Source organism: Aquarana catesbeiana, linkage group LG08 (genome assembly GCF_042186555.1).
Source record: "Aquarana catesbeiana isolate 2022-GZ linkage group LG08, ASM4218655v1, whole genome shotgun sequence".
Lineage (NCBI taxonomy): Eukaryota > Metazoa > Chordata > Amphibia > Anura > Ranidae > Aquarana > Aquarana catesbeiana.
Window position 1 is genome coordinate 301,430,450 of NC_133331.1, and position 14,060 is coordinate 301,444,509.

The window sequence follows — 14,060 nt, forward strand, 5'->3', positions numbered from 1 at the left end:
GGCCATCGGCCAGGGCATATGCTGCCGTGCTGCTAGGGAAGAGTGGATGCCTGGGCTGATGTCTGTGGTAAGCACTGCTGGACCAGACGTCATCCTGGGACTCGGAGCGAGCAGCAGGACGAGTGCAGTGGGTTATTGCTGATGCGCTGCATCAGTGGGGAGTGGGGACAGTCATAATGAGCACAGCAGGTGTACATGCCTGGCCGGGAACTCAGCAAAGGAATGATTGTGGGAAGTGAACCCCTCATAATGGGTACAGTGAGGCTACATTTGATGGGCACAGTGGGCTGCATTTGATGGGCACAGTAGCTGCAATTGATGGCACAGTGGCTGCATTTGATGAGCACAGTGAAGCTGCAATTGATGTTTTTTTCAGTATTTTTCAGAATTTTTCAGTTTGTTTGCGCCCCCCCCCCAAACATTTTGAGCACCAACCGCCACTGATCCTATGAGAACAAAAGATTTGTTTCTCCCATATGCAGGACCACCAAGGATAACTGGTTCCATGCCATGGATATTGGGATACTTTGAGCAAGCTCACAAGCTACTGCTCGGTCCCTGGCTTGACACACAAGGCTGCTCTGCAAGCGTCACCTCCGCTGGCTGGGTCCCTGGCTTGATAACCGCTGAAGTTTCCTGATTCACCGTCCCCGGTTGGTGAGAATACTGCTCCGGTACTTGCTTCAGCTACTCACTGTGGTCCCTTGTAATAGGGTGGTTGGTCCCTGGCAGAATCGTCACTTCTGGTTGGACTACAAGCTGCAATCCCAACCCTGCACTGTTGTCAGGGCTGGGCTCAGCCCTTCCTTCTCTGAGCTGGCCGCTCAGCTGTCGGCTAATTGCCAGCTCCTATCTCTCCACAGTGACTCACCTGTTGATGATATCCTACTCGTCAGTCCTGATTACTTAAGCCATCCAGCCCAGATGATCTCTGCCTTCGCCTTGGTCAACATCACAGAGACTTTCTCCAGCACTCCTGTTAAAGACTTGCTTGGCTGACATTCCTTCTGGCTCCAGATCCTTCTTGCTGTTCTACTACGCTGATTCCTGGCTTCCTGACTTTCTGGCTTGTCTGACTATCCGTTCCGGTTACCGAACATTGGCTATGTTTTGACTACGTTTGTTCTATTTACTTTTATTATTAAGCAGGTGGGATTTAACTGTACTTCTGTCTCGGTCTGATTCATTGTTTCTGACAGCTGCTCTCTTGCTTCTGGATAGGCCCTCAGACAGCCTAGGAGCCAGATGTGCCCGGGATAGACCCAAACTCCGGCCTAGCAGCCCAGGCAATACAACATAGTCCACCCAGACAGCCGTCCATATGGCACAGAACACCGATCACCTCATTCCACCCAAATATATAGGTTCCCCCAGCAGACCAAGGGATTAAAAAAAACCCCTGCCAATTGGCTGAGATACCCCATATACCCATAATCTGACCTTGCATTGCCCTTTTCGTATCTAATGCCACCAGGTACCCAGCCACCTAGCGGCAGAAGAGCAAAGTGCAGCAATGCCAGACTTAAGGATAAATCAAATGATCCCTAACAATTAGCCTAGGTAGCTACTCCTGGCAGGTAAATTTAGGAGCATCCCTGCCTAAACTCCAGGTTGCTACACCTAAAATATGGGTGTCCATATAGGGGGGAGGTGCAGCCAGCACAGAGCCCTGCCCCCTCTTCATTCTGCTATACTTTGCCTCATTATCTTTTCTGTTTATTGCAGATTGAGGAGGCCCCCATTACCAGCTATTGAGGGAACAAAGAGAAACTGTTAGCTACTACATTTGTCTTTTTCTGGGACAGGTGTGGTAGCTGGTTTGTGCTGTTGTCAGTTTGTATTTTAATGAATTAAAATGTACCTCTTCAACACTGATCATTCACTCTCTGTGCCCTGAATAGCTGGTGGTAGGTCTGAGCTCAAGCTGGGTACGCATTGGCTGAAAACGCACAGTGGGGAGGAACTGGTTGACTTTTCGCACATGTATACAGCTGTCTACTCTACAGACGCCGATCTTATTACTGACTTCTGTTGCATGAGCATGCTGGAAAACTAGCGTCCAACCTATATCAGATTAGTGCTGGCAGCCTATAAACATAGCCATTTATCCAGAACCGCTGGTTTATAGACCAAATACATCCTTAATATATAGAGCCATTTATCCAATTGTCCATCCAGAGCCTCTGGTTTATAGACCAGATATATCATAAATATAGAGCCATTTATCCAACTGTTCATCCAGAGCCTCTGGTTTATAGACCAAATACATCCCAAATATAGAAATATAGAGAAATTTATCCAACTGTCCATCCAGAGCCTCTGGTTTATAGACCAGATACACCCTAAATATAGAGCCATGTATCCAATTGTTCATCCAGAGCCTCTGGTTTATAGACCAGATATATCCTAAATATAGAGCTATTTATCCAACTGTTCATCCAGAGCCTCTGGTTTATAGACCAAATACATCCCAAATATAGAAATATAGAGCCATTTATCCAACTGTCCACCCTGATCCTTTGGTTTATAGACCAGATACATCCTAAATATAGAGCAATTTATCCAAATGTCCATCCAGAGCCTCTGGTTTATAGACCAGATACATCCTAAATATAGAGCCATTTATCCAACTGTCCATCCAGAGCTTCTGGTTTATAGACCAGATATATCCTAAATATAGAGCTATTTATCCAACTGTTCATCCAGAGCCTCTGGTTTATAGACCAAATACATCCCAAATATAGAAATATAGAGCCATTTATCCAACTGTCCACCCTGATCCTTTGGTTTATAGACCAGATACATCCTAAATATAGAGCCATTTATCCAACTGTCCAGCCAAAGCCTCTGGTTTATAGACCAGATACACCCTAAATATAGAGCCATTTATCCAACTGTCCATCCAGAGCCTCTGGTTTATACACCAGATACATCCTAAATATAGAGCAATTTATCCAACTGTCCAGCCAGAGCCTCTGGTTTATAGACCAGATACACCCTAAATATAGAGCCATTTATCCAACTGTACATCCAAAGCTGCTGGTTCTGAGCCTACTTATACCACACGTTTGCAGTATTCCTTGTACACACAAATTTCTCCTTAATTAAAGTGGAACAAATGGAGTCATACAGAAACATAAACACGCAATGCTAGTGGGGGAAAAAATGTTTTATGGAAAAACACGACAAGTAAGCAATTAAAGGGGTTGTAAAGTCTTATGTTTTTTTCAACTTAATGCATTCTATGCTGAGTCCTGCTGCCTGTGTCAATGGACGCAGTAGTGGTACTGGGGAGTGTGCCCGCACGGGTGCCCCCATGGAACGTGGCTTCCCATGGGGGCACCCTATTGTAAGGGAGGAGCCAGGAGCGCCAGCGGGGGTCCCCAGAAGAGGATCAGGGCTGCTCTGTGCAAAACCCTTGCACAGAGCAGGTAAGTATTAACATGCTTAAAGTGATTGTAAAGCTTTTTTTTTTAAATAACAAACATGTCATACTTACCTCCACTGTGCAGTTCATTTTGCGCAGTGTGGCCCCGATCCTCAACTTCTGGGGTCCCTCGGCGGCTCCTCCCCGCATCGTATAACCCCTTTAAGAGAAGCGCTCTCCAGGGGGGTTACCTTGCGGGCGCGCTCCTGAGTCCATAGACTCCGAATGTAGGACTCGACCCTGACCCCTGGCGCCCGCGTCATTGGATTTGATTGACAGCAGCGGGAGCCAATGGCTGCGCTGCTATCAATCTATCCAATCAAGGGCCGGGACCCCGTGCAGAGAGGGACAGCGTGTCTCCGCCAAGGGAAATACAGGGCTCGGGTAAGTAAAACGGGGGGGGGGGGGGGCTGGGGTTAGGGTTGCCTCCTCATCCCTTTAAACCCGAACACATATTAATTACACAGATTCTGAGGCTAGTTTAATGCAGATAAGGCACCAAGTGAGTTTAATTACCACCTTAATCAGCCACAGAACCTGTGTAATTAATATGTGTTCGGGTTTAAAGGGATGAGGTGGCAACCCTAACACATATTAATTACACAGGTTCTGTGGCTGATTAAGGTGGTAATTAAACTCACTTGGTGCCTTATCTGCATTAAACTTGCCTCAGAATCTGTGTAATTCATATGTGTTCATGTTTAACTGCTTGCCAAACAGCGCACGCCGATTTACGTTGGCAGAATGGCACTGGCAGACAAAAGGGCGGACAGGTACGTCCCCTTTAAGAAGCGTTGTTGCGACCGCGGGTCCCACGGACTCGATGTCCGCCGGGTGCCCACAATTGTGTCACGGAGAGGAAGAACGGGGAGATACTTTTGTAAACAAAGCATTTCCACATTCTGCCTAGTAAAAGGACAGTGATCACAGCTCTCTGTCATCGAGAGCAGTGATCACTGTCCCGTGTGTTGAAGTCCAGCCCCCTCACAGTTAGAATCACTCCCTAGGACACACTTAACCCCTTCACTGCCCCCCTAGTGGCTAACCCCTTCACTGCCAGTGTCATTTACACTGTAATCAGTGCATTTTTATAGCACCGATTGCTGTATAAATGACAGTGGTCCCAAAATAGTGTAAAAAGTGTCCGATGTGTCCGCCATAATGTCGCAGTCCCGATAAAAATTGCAGATCGCCGCCATTACTAATAAAAAAACAAATTAATAATAAAAATGCTATAAATCTATCCCCTATTTTGTAGACGCTATAAATTTTGCGCAAACCAATCAATATACGCTTATTGCGATTTTTCTTTTACCAAAAATATGTAGAAGAATACATATCGGCCTAAACTGAGGAAAAAATTGTTTTTTTTATATATTTTTGGGGGATATTTATTATAGCAAAAAGTAAAAATATTGCTTTTTTTTCAAAATTGTCGCTTTTGTTTTTGCTTATAGCGCAAAAAATAAAAACCGCAGAGGCAATCAAATACCGCCAAAAAAAAGCTCTATTTGTGGGGGAAAAAAAGGACGATTTTGTTTGGGTACAACATCGCAGGACTGCGCAATTGTCAGTTAAAGCGATGCAGTGCCGTTTTGCAAAAAGTGCTCTGGTCAGGAAGGGGGTAAACACTTCCGGGGCTGAAGTGGTTAAAGGGATGAGGTGGCAACTCCAGCTAGGGGGGGGGCGGTCACTGCCAGGTGTTTTTTCATCTTAATGCATAGGATTCATTAAGGTGAAAAATCACGACGGTTTACAACCCCTTTCATTTTTTTGTGCTTATATCTGCAATTTTTAAGATGGTTATAGGATCTGGTGGTTCTTTTTTTTATAACCATTGCAGTGTTATCTTATAATAATCACATTGAAAATAGATGGGAATTCCCCTTTAATAACATTACTTTTACAGTGGAGATCTTTTCCTATTATAGGGAGTGGAACCTGGAGACAGGAAGAGTGTGATTGTACAGACACAGGAAGTGATACCACAGCTGGGGAGGAAGTGATGTCAGGTGCAGACAGGAAGTTAGTATCTTATGTACAGGAAGTGATGTCAGGTACAGACAGGAAGTGAGGTATCTTATGTACAGGAAGTGATGTCAGGTACAGACAGGAAGTGAGTTAGCTTATGAACAGGAAGTGATGTAGGGGTCCATAAAAACTTCTGGGTGAGCCGTGAGGCAGTAGAGAGAAGACCTTCCATGTGGCATCAGAGGAGGTAATAAGATATTATTTTATTTTTACACTCAATAACCCCTGTTATGTCTGTCTTCTTCCTCCTTTCTTCCTCACTGTCCTGTTTCATGTTGAATATATTTGGTATTTAATAACACAACACAGACACAAAACCTTCCTCACTTTTGCATGGAGGATTTACAATGAACCTCTACTTGTCTGTGAGTTCTTTTTTTTTTTTTTTTCAACAATAATTTTTATTTATTTTATCAAACAAATACAAATCAATCGAAGTTGCTGCATATATTATACAACATTTGTAATTCAAAAATTGAGAAGGCATGAAGTATAGTACTGATATAAACCTTGATGGCCTAGTCCAGCCTACCCCGGTTGGGTTCAAGCTGTAGGACTGGAAGGTCACCACTTTAACTATGCTTCTTACAGTATAAACTATGAGTATGGAAGTAATGTTGGGAAGGGAAAATTAAAAATAACGAATAACCAAAAAGTAATGAATATCAGAGATATTGCTCTACAGCAGGGATCCTCAAACTACGACCCTCCAGCTGTTGCAGAACTACACGTCCCATGAGACATTGTAATACTCTGACATTCACAGACATGACTAGGCATGAGGGGAATTGAAGTTTCTGAACAACTGGAGGGCCGTAGTTTGAAGACCCCTGCTCTACACCGACTAATTGCTTGACCAGCGAGGCCGCTATATTATCTGTCTACAGAGATCAGAGTCTTGTATGGATCACATTAATGAGGATGGATGAGAACCCGAGTCACATGACTGAAAGGAAACTAACCATCTCCAGACAATTTATGACATTTCTCGATTACTTGTAAAATTCAAATTTTTTTTTTTTGCTAGAAAATTACATAGAACCCCCAATTGTTATGCATTTTAAGCAGAGGCCCTGGAGAATAAAATGGTTGTTGGCACAATTTTTTTTATGACACGTGACATTTGCGCTGTGATTTATCAAACGTAAATTTTTAGGAAAAATACACTTTAATGAATCTTAGTGCACACAAATACAATATAATGCCCATTTGTTGTGATAAAACATAAAGATGATGTTATGGCTCGTTAATAGATACCTTACATGTCACAGGATGGGAGGTGGTTAACGTAGAATTTCACCTAAAGACTGACTAATATTTTTTTTTTTTTTTTTTTTTTTTGAAGAAAATTTTTATTGTGCACACAAAAAAGGAATCATACATTACATCAGATAGGGGTTACATCTTCAATTTTAGAGCAGAAATCACACATCCATTTTAACAACAGTGCAGATATCCGTATTCGACCCTACTGCAGTATATGTGCTTTTTTTTTTTTTTTTTTTAATTATATTAAACAGCCAAGTAATAAAAAAAAAATACATATCTCATGACAAAGAGATAACGCACCCCCCCCCCCTCCACCCCCCAACCAGTTGCTTCCTCCGGGAGTGAAAAAGACTGTGTCTCTCCACTCCAACGGGGAGAGGCCCTCTTCTGTACAAATCAAACAAAGAAAAGAAAAGACCCCCCCCCCTCCCCCGGGGGATGTCAACATTCAGTATTGTGTTTAATAATACACAAGAAACCAAGCCTGTTTACAGTGAGAGGAGTATGCCCACTATCTTCCCTTTTCTATCCATTAGGTAACAAAAACGGTCTTGACTATCTAATGGTCTATGGCCCCTCCTCCTCCAGTGTGTTCTCAGAGTCCACCCATCTGAACCATACCCTCCTAAACTTCTTGGGAGCCCCTCTAGCTTCATAGGCCATCTTATACATCATCACGTCTGCATTTACTATTTTTATCCACATTCCCAGAGTCAATTGTTCGTTATGGATCCAGCGTCTGGCAATGAGTTTCCTCACCCCCAAAATATAGGAACAGTTTAGTGCATGCATTAATCTCCTCTTAATCAAAAACCCTGAGGAGGCATCGTAGGAGGGAGCAAATGTTAGGCAAAGCAAACTTATCGGAGATAAATTCAGTCACCTGCGACCATAGTGGTCTCACCTTTTTTGCACTCCCACACCATGTGTAGGAAAGTGCCTTCCTCCTCCTTACATTTATGACAAATAGCAGATTCCCTCCTATGCATTCGGTATAGTCTAGCTGGTGTATAATAGACTGACTATCCTTAATGCTCCCCCCCCCTTCAAACACCTATATTGACTATCCTGGGTAGAAAAAAGTATATACTTACCTAGCTTAAGCCCACTCTTAATTCTGCAGTCATGTCATGCAGCTGCCATGTGTCAGCCATCGGAAGCTGCAGAAGAGAGGAAGGACCGCTGACAGTGACCTTACCATGGGATCTTATGGGTGAAGTCATGGCTCCCAACTTTCACAACCATTGTTAGGCACTTTCTCTATTCCTCTGCAGCCAATGCTTGCTAACAAAGGGGAACACAAGACCGTACTGGAGCGGGTGGAAAATAGGTAAGTATACATCTTTTTTACACAGGTTAGTTAGTATGGGTGTTAGGAGGGGGGAGGGAACATTTTTAAGACTAGTTAGGCATTAGCTAGAATTCTACTTTAAACCTCACCCTGGAGATCAACTACCTGCTGACCAGGCAGGTGAGGAGGATTCTGGGAGGTCACATGACATCAGTCAATTTTATTAATAAAAAACAACCGTGACCAGAGAGGTGAGGAGGATCCTGTGAGCTCACATGACATTAGTGTTATTTTTTCAATACAGTGTGTCCCACCGGTAAAGTCTGGTGACCCTTTAACCATCACAGTGCCTTCACCTCATTTCCTGAAACCCAAGAGAAATAATTACTAGAAGATTGTAGAAGTCAGCAACAAGATCATTGATCTGCTGACAGGAGAGGAGAGCGGAGCCGGGAATTCTGGGACATTATCCAGTAACAGACAAGGTATGTGTCTGGATGGTGACTGTATCATTGTATGTGTCAGGTTCCTATAAGGTGTCAGGATGTCACTGTCTATTTCTCCATGGAGGAGTGGGAGTATTTAGAAGGACACAAGGATCTCTACAAGGACGTCATGATGGAGAATCAGCCGCCCCTCACATCACCGGGTAAGAGGAGACTTTATTGTAAAGGAGAGAGCAGTATGGAGGGTCCACCTAGATCCCCCATCATCTGATAAACACATAGAAACAATGTATTCAGTCAGTGTGTGTGTTTCCTGCAGATGGATCCAGTAACGGGAACCCACCAGAGAGATGTCCTCCTCCTCTGTATTCCCGGAATTCCACACAGGAAGGTCACACCATCCCTCACCATCATCAGGTAGATGGAACTGAGCATTTCAAATGCAAAAGCTTTGAGATGACATTTATATAACCTCTTGGTCCATTTTATAAATGTATTTTTTCACCTTTGGGGTTTAGGGTGAGAGATGCCCCCCTCCTCTGTATTTTTGGGATTCCATACAGGAAGATCACACCATCCCTCACCATCATCAGGTAGGTGGGACTGAGCAATTAGAACTCAAATACATTGTAGAATTCTACGGTTTGAGATATTATTCTTCTATGTCATCTTTTTCCTTTTACAAATCCATTCTATCGTATTTGCACTTTAGGGTACAGAACAGAAAGACACCAACGTTGAGGTTAAAGTGGAAAAAGAAGAGATGTTTGGAGATCAGCAGTCTATGAAGGAGGGAGATCTTCTGTATTCCCAGGATTCCATACAGGACGATCACACCATCCCTCACCATCATCAGGTAGATGGAACTGAGCAATTCAAAAGCTATGAGATGACATTTATGTAACCTCTTGCTCCATTTTATAAATGTATTTTATCACCTTTTCGGGTTTAGGGTGAGAGATGTTCCCCTCCTCTGTATTCTCAGGATTCCATACAGGAAGATCACATAATCCCTCACCAGGATCGGGTAAGTAGGACTGGGCCTGTAGAACTAAATATGTATTCTAAGCTGTGAGAGGACATTTCTATTTAGTCGCTTGTTTTAATGCATACTTCTATATCTTTAGTTTCTAGCTCATTTGAGCACCCTACATTTCTTTTTATTGTATTTTTTGTTTCTTTTTAATAAATATACTTTTTTTTTTTTTTTTTCTGTGGGTCTTAACCTCCCTGGCGGTATGATTATTTCGGATTTTAGGTGCTGAAAGCGGTACCATTATTTTGCATGGAAATTTGGCGTTTTATATTGTAGGTCTGTAAATCTTAACAATAACACACTTAAATCTGTCCAAACCAGAGTCTAGTAGATATCCCGGGTATGATAAAGTTTGAAACACAAAAACATAAATTATAATATAATAAATAAAAATAAATAATTAAAAAAAATAAAAAAAAATAGTAATAAAATAAATTTCCCCACAATTCACTATCGCTCAATTCTGCAAGTGTTCTAATTTACTATCGCTGTTTTCTAGCTGGTCTAAAGCCACTTTTGACGTAAAGGGACACTTTTTGGTTGCTATGGACAATCTCCAGTTTACAGGCAGAAAGAACAGTGTATATCATATAAAACTGCATGCAGGGCATGGGCCAGTGCACTGGGGACAAAAGGGATGTGAAATCATTTCATACAGTACTGTAATCTGTAAGATTACAGTACTGTATGTGTTATGATTTTGACAGTTTTCGAATTTGCCGCCAGGCTCCGCCCCCGTGCGTCGCGCCGCTCGCAGGGAACGGAGCCTGGCACGGAGAGGCTTCGGAGGAGGACGGAGCCCTCGGACACTGCGGGGGACATCGCAGGATCCCGTGGACAAGGTAAGTAACGCCGCCCCAGGATCCTGCAATGCGATCCCGAGTGTGGCTCGGGGTTACCGCTAATGGTACTGAATTTTAACCCCGAGCCACACTCGGGAATACCACCAGGGAGGTTAAGTCCCGTCACATGTCATTGACCTCTTCCCCCCTGTGTTCCTCCAACCGGGGGTGCATTCTAAATGAGGTGTTGCTGTTGCTGTGCTCCTGTAAGTCCAGGCTGATGTGATAATGTGCCACTAGGGGACAGGTCCCTGGTCTCCTAGGCTCACAGGAACTTGGCAGTAGACCTGATTAATTTTTGCTTGAGATCAGTAACACCCGCCGGTCTTGGCTCTTCCCCAGCCTGTGACTGGGCAGAGAAAGGAGAAGCAGCAGACTGATGATCTCTTCTCTCTGTCACTCTCTAAAAGAGAGCCTGATACCAGGTCCCATTCAGGTACTTACACTGCTTACATTTATTTAAAAAAAAAAAAAAACACATTTATTGATGTAGTAAGAAATGCAGAGCTGCTGTCATTTGTGTCTTTTATACCTGTCTGGAAATCGGCTTTAATAGATGTTTTCTATTATTTTGGGGTTTAGGATGAAGAATGGATTAATATAAAAGTTGAGGTTAAAGAGGAAGAAGTAGAGACGTATGTGGGGGGTGATCAGCCGTCCACGGAGGAGGTTGGGATGATTATGAAAAGTGAACAGGACCACATTTCTCCACCTATTAACACAAGTAAGTATAGGCACTGTGGAAGAAATAGTTCAGTCTCATTTTACTTATGAGTATAAGAATTGTAGTTTAAGAAAACTGGTGGATAATTATCAGATCTTCCCATCATCCTGTAGGCAGGTGCCAAAAGGTCAAATATGTGTTTGCCTAATAAAGGTGTGGGAAGGGTTAACACTTGGTGCCTTCCCCTACATGTGTCACCTTCTGCTTCTGAAGTGATATACGTGCTCTGTCCATGTGTGGTAGGTGATCAGTGAGGACGCTGTAAATATGTGTACCAAACTGTGTGGTGGAGTTTCCCCTTAGCGGGACCCCAGGAAGGGTACCGAGGACCGGACTTTTGATGATGTTACTGGGATGCAGCTAAGCTATAAAAAGATGTGGACAGCAACACACAGCCAAATCTGGTACAGTGTTCTATGAGAGAGAGAGAGTGAAAATTCAATTATGATTCCATATATCGCACAGATGTCCCTATAAGCAACCTGTACAGAACTGTGAATATACAGTTGTGCTCAATAGTTTGAATCTCATGGCACAAATTGTGAAAATATGACTGATCATGCCAAAAAAAACTGAAAATTTTCTATCAAATACTTACCGTAATTTTCTTTTCCTGATGGACTCCATGGCAGCATACGTGTGGGTTAACCTTGCTGCCGCTCCAATGCTTTAGGACCCCATTCCCATAATTTTGAGCTCCCAGCTAGAGACTGCGTTGCGTAACTAGCCAACTCTTGAACTCCATCTTCCATGGAGTCCATCAGGAAATGAAAATTACAGTAAGTATTTGATAGGAAATTTTCCTGACAGACTCCAAGACAGCCTACGTTTGGGAAATAACTAGCCAAACCACACGGGCAAGTATGCTGATACTTTAATTTGCCCCGTCAACTGACAGGATTCTTAGACCAAAGTTTACAGACGATAAGGATGCAGGTTCTATGCGATAATGTGACATGAAAGTATTAATGGAGGCCCACGAGGCTGCTTTACAGATGACATCTGGAACTACTTGTCGGGCTGCCATGCCCCTGGTCGAATGTGCCGTCACCGCCTCCGGAGGAGCCAAGCATAGGAATGAGGACCACCCGGTCCGGAAAAAAAAGTCAGGAATGGTTCTTTATGACCTAAGGACCCAATCTCAGAGACCCTTTTGGCCGATGTGATGGCCACGAGGAAAGCGACTTTTGCAGAAAGATCTCTGATAGAACCACGGGAACTGTTCCGGTTTCTAAGTCCAGCCAGTGAGTCGAGAACAAGGGGGAGATCCCACTTGGGGAATCTTGGCCTCCTTTGGGGCCTGAGTCTTACTGCCCCTCGGAAAAACTGTCTGATTAGAGGTTGAATGGCCCATAATGTTCCAGAGAAGGCCGACAGGGCTGAGACTTGGACCCTGAGGGAGCTGATGGATAGAGCCAGATCTAGACCAGATTGTAAGGATTCCAGGATGTTTTGGATTCCTGGATCTCTGTATGATCTTCCCATAGAGGATGAAAATTCCATGAACTTGGCCCATATTCTCCTGTAGACCTTATTTGTGCTTGCCCTTCTCGAACTCATGAGAGTGGAAATTACATCTGACGCACAGCCGAGGGTTTCCAGCCTCTCCCTCTCAAGAACCAGACCATCAGTCTCAATAGCGCCGGACAAGGGTGCAAGACTGCTCCCTGAGATAGAAGGTCTGGCCTGAGGGGAAGAGGTGCTGGGTCAGGAGGGGAAACCATGGCCTGTTTGGCCAGTAAGGAGCTATCACCACCATCTCGACTGCTTCCGTTCGGAGTCTCTGCAGAAATCTGAGAATGACTGGGAACGGGGTGAAGGCTTATGCCCTGCTGAAGATCCACCGATCTGTCAGAGCATCTACTTCAATGGCCTGGCTGCAAAAACCCCAGGTGTAATACTTCTTGATCTTGAAGTTGCAGGGGGATGAGAATAGGTCCACTTCTGGATCGACTCCCAAGGACAGGATCCACCTGAACGTCTCCGCATGAAGGGACTATTCATTGTTGTCTAGTTGCACGCGAGACAGGAAGTCCGCATTGACATTCTGGGCTCTGGGAACAAAAACTGCAGAGCTATTGGCCAGGTTTTTCTGGGAACATGACATGATAGGCTCGACTTCTTGGAGCAAGATGGAGCTCCGAGTCCCCCCTTGTCTCTTCATAGACTGCTGTGGTGTTCATTCTCAATAAAACTGATTCCCCTTTCAGGAGATGACTGAAGGCCTGAAGGGTTACCAGGCTACCCGCAGTTCCAGGACATTCGAGCCTGGGTTGTGGAGACGGGCATCCCACCTGCCTTGTGCCAGCTCTGACCTGCAAAGAGCTCCCCATCCGGCACCGCTGGCATCGGTCGTGACCGTGACCCACGAGGCAGGGGCGATAGAGTGGCACGTGAGCAGGTTCCTGCGTTGTAGCCACCAGAAGAGGCTGTTCCTCATCACTGTTATGTGAATCAGTTGGTTGCTGTCTCCTGAGTCCCGTTGCTGGAGAAACCCTGTCTGGAAAGGGCGTAGCCTCCACAGAGACCATTTGACCATGGGGGTCATAGAGACCATCGTGCTGATGATTTTTAGGCACTGTGAGGCCCTCAGACGTGAGGAGGTTAGATCCTGTGACACTTTTTTTGTATGACCGGGATCTTCACCACTGGCAGAGAAATGGTACTGTCCATAGTGTCGAACTGGGCTCCTAAGTATACCAGGCGCTGTACTGGTTCCAGATGGGAAGCAACCAAACAAACTCGAGCAGTGTGGTGATGACCTGAGCTCTGTGGATCAGCAGCTGCTTCTTGTCTTGAGATGGCAACAGAAGGTCGTCGAGATACAGTGGTACAGCCGTATTCCTTTTGTTCTGATGAGAGCTACCATGGCCAGAAAAACTTTCAAAAAGACTTGAGGTGAGGTTCTCAGCCTGAAAGGGAGTCAGGTGAACTGCAGATTTTCTTGCCCGACCGCAAACTGGACATATTTTGTGAACTTCTTCTGCTACAGGC

General features: G+C 44.4%; 1 protein-coding gene and 1 long non-coding RNA gene across 2 annotated transcripts in view; both read left to right on the forward strand.

Moving 5' to 3' along the window:
- The window catches only part of LOC141104971 (uncharacterized), a 37,096-nt gene that overhangs the window by 13,184 nt on the left and 9,852 nt on the right, over positions 1–14,060 (forward strand).
- On the forward strand, positions 5,462–8,882 carry LOC141105018 (uncharacterized). Its single transcript, XR_012235521.1, has 3 exons — positions 5,462–5,645; positions 8,323–8,503; positions 8,784–8,882. It is a non-coding gene; the product is annotated as an uncharacterized lncRNA (long non-coding RNA).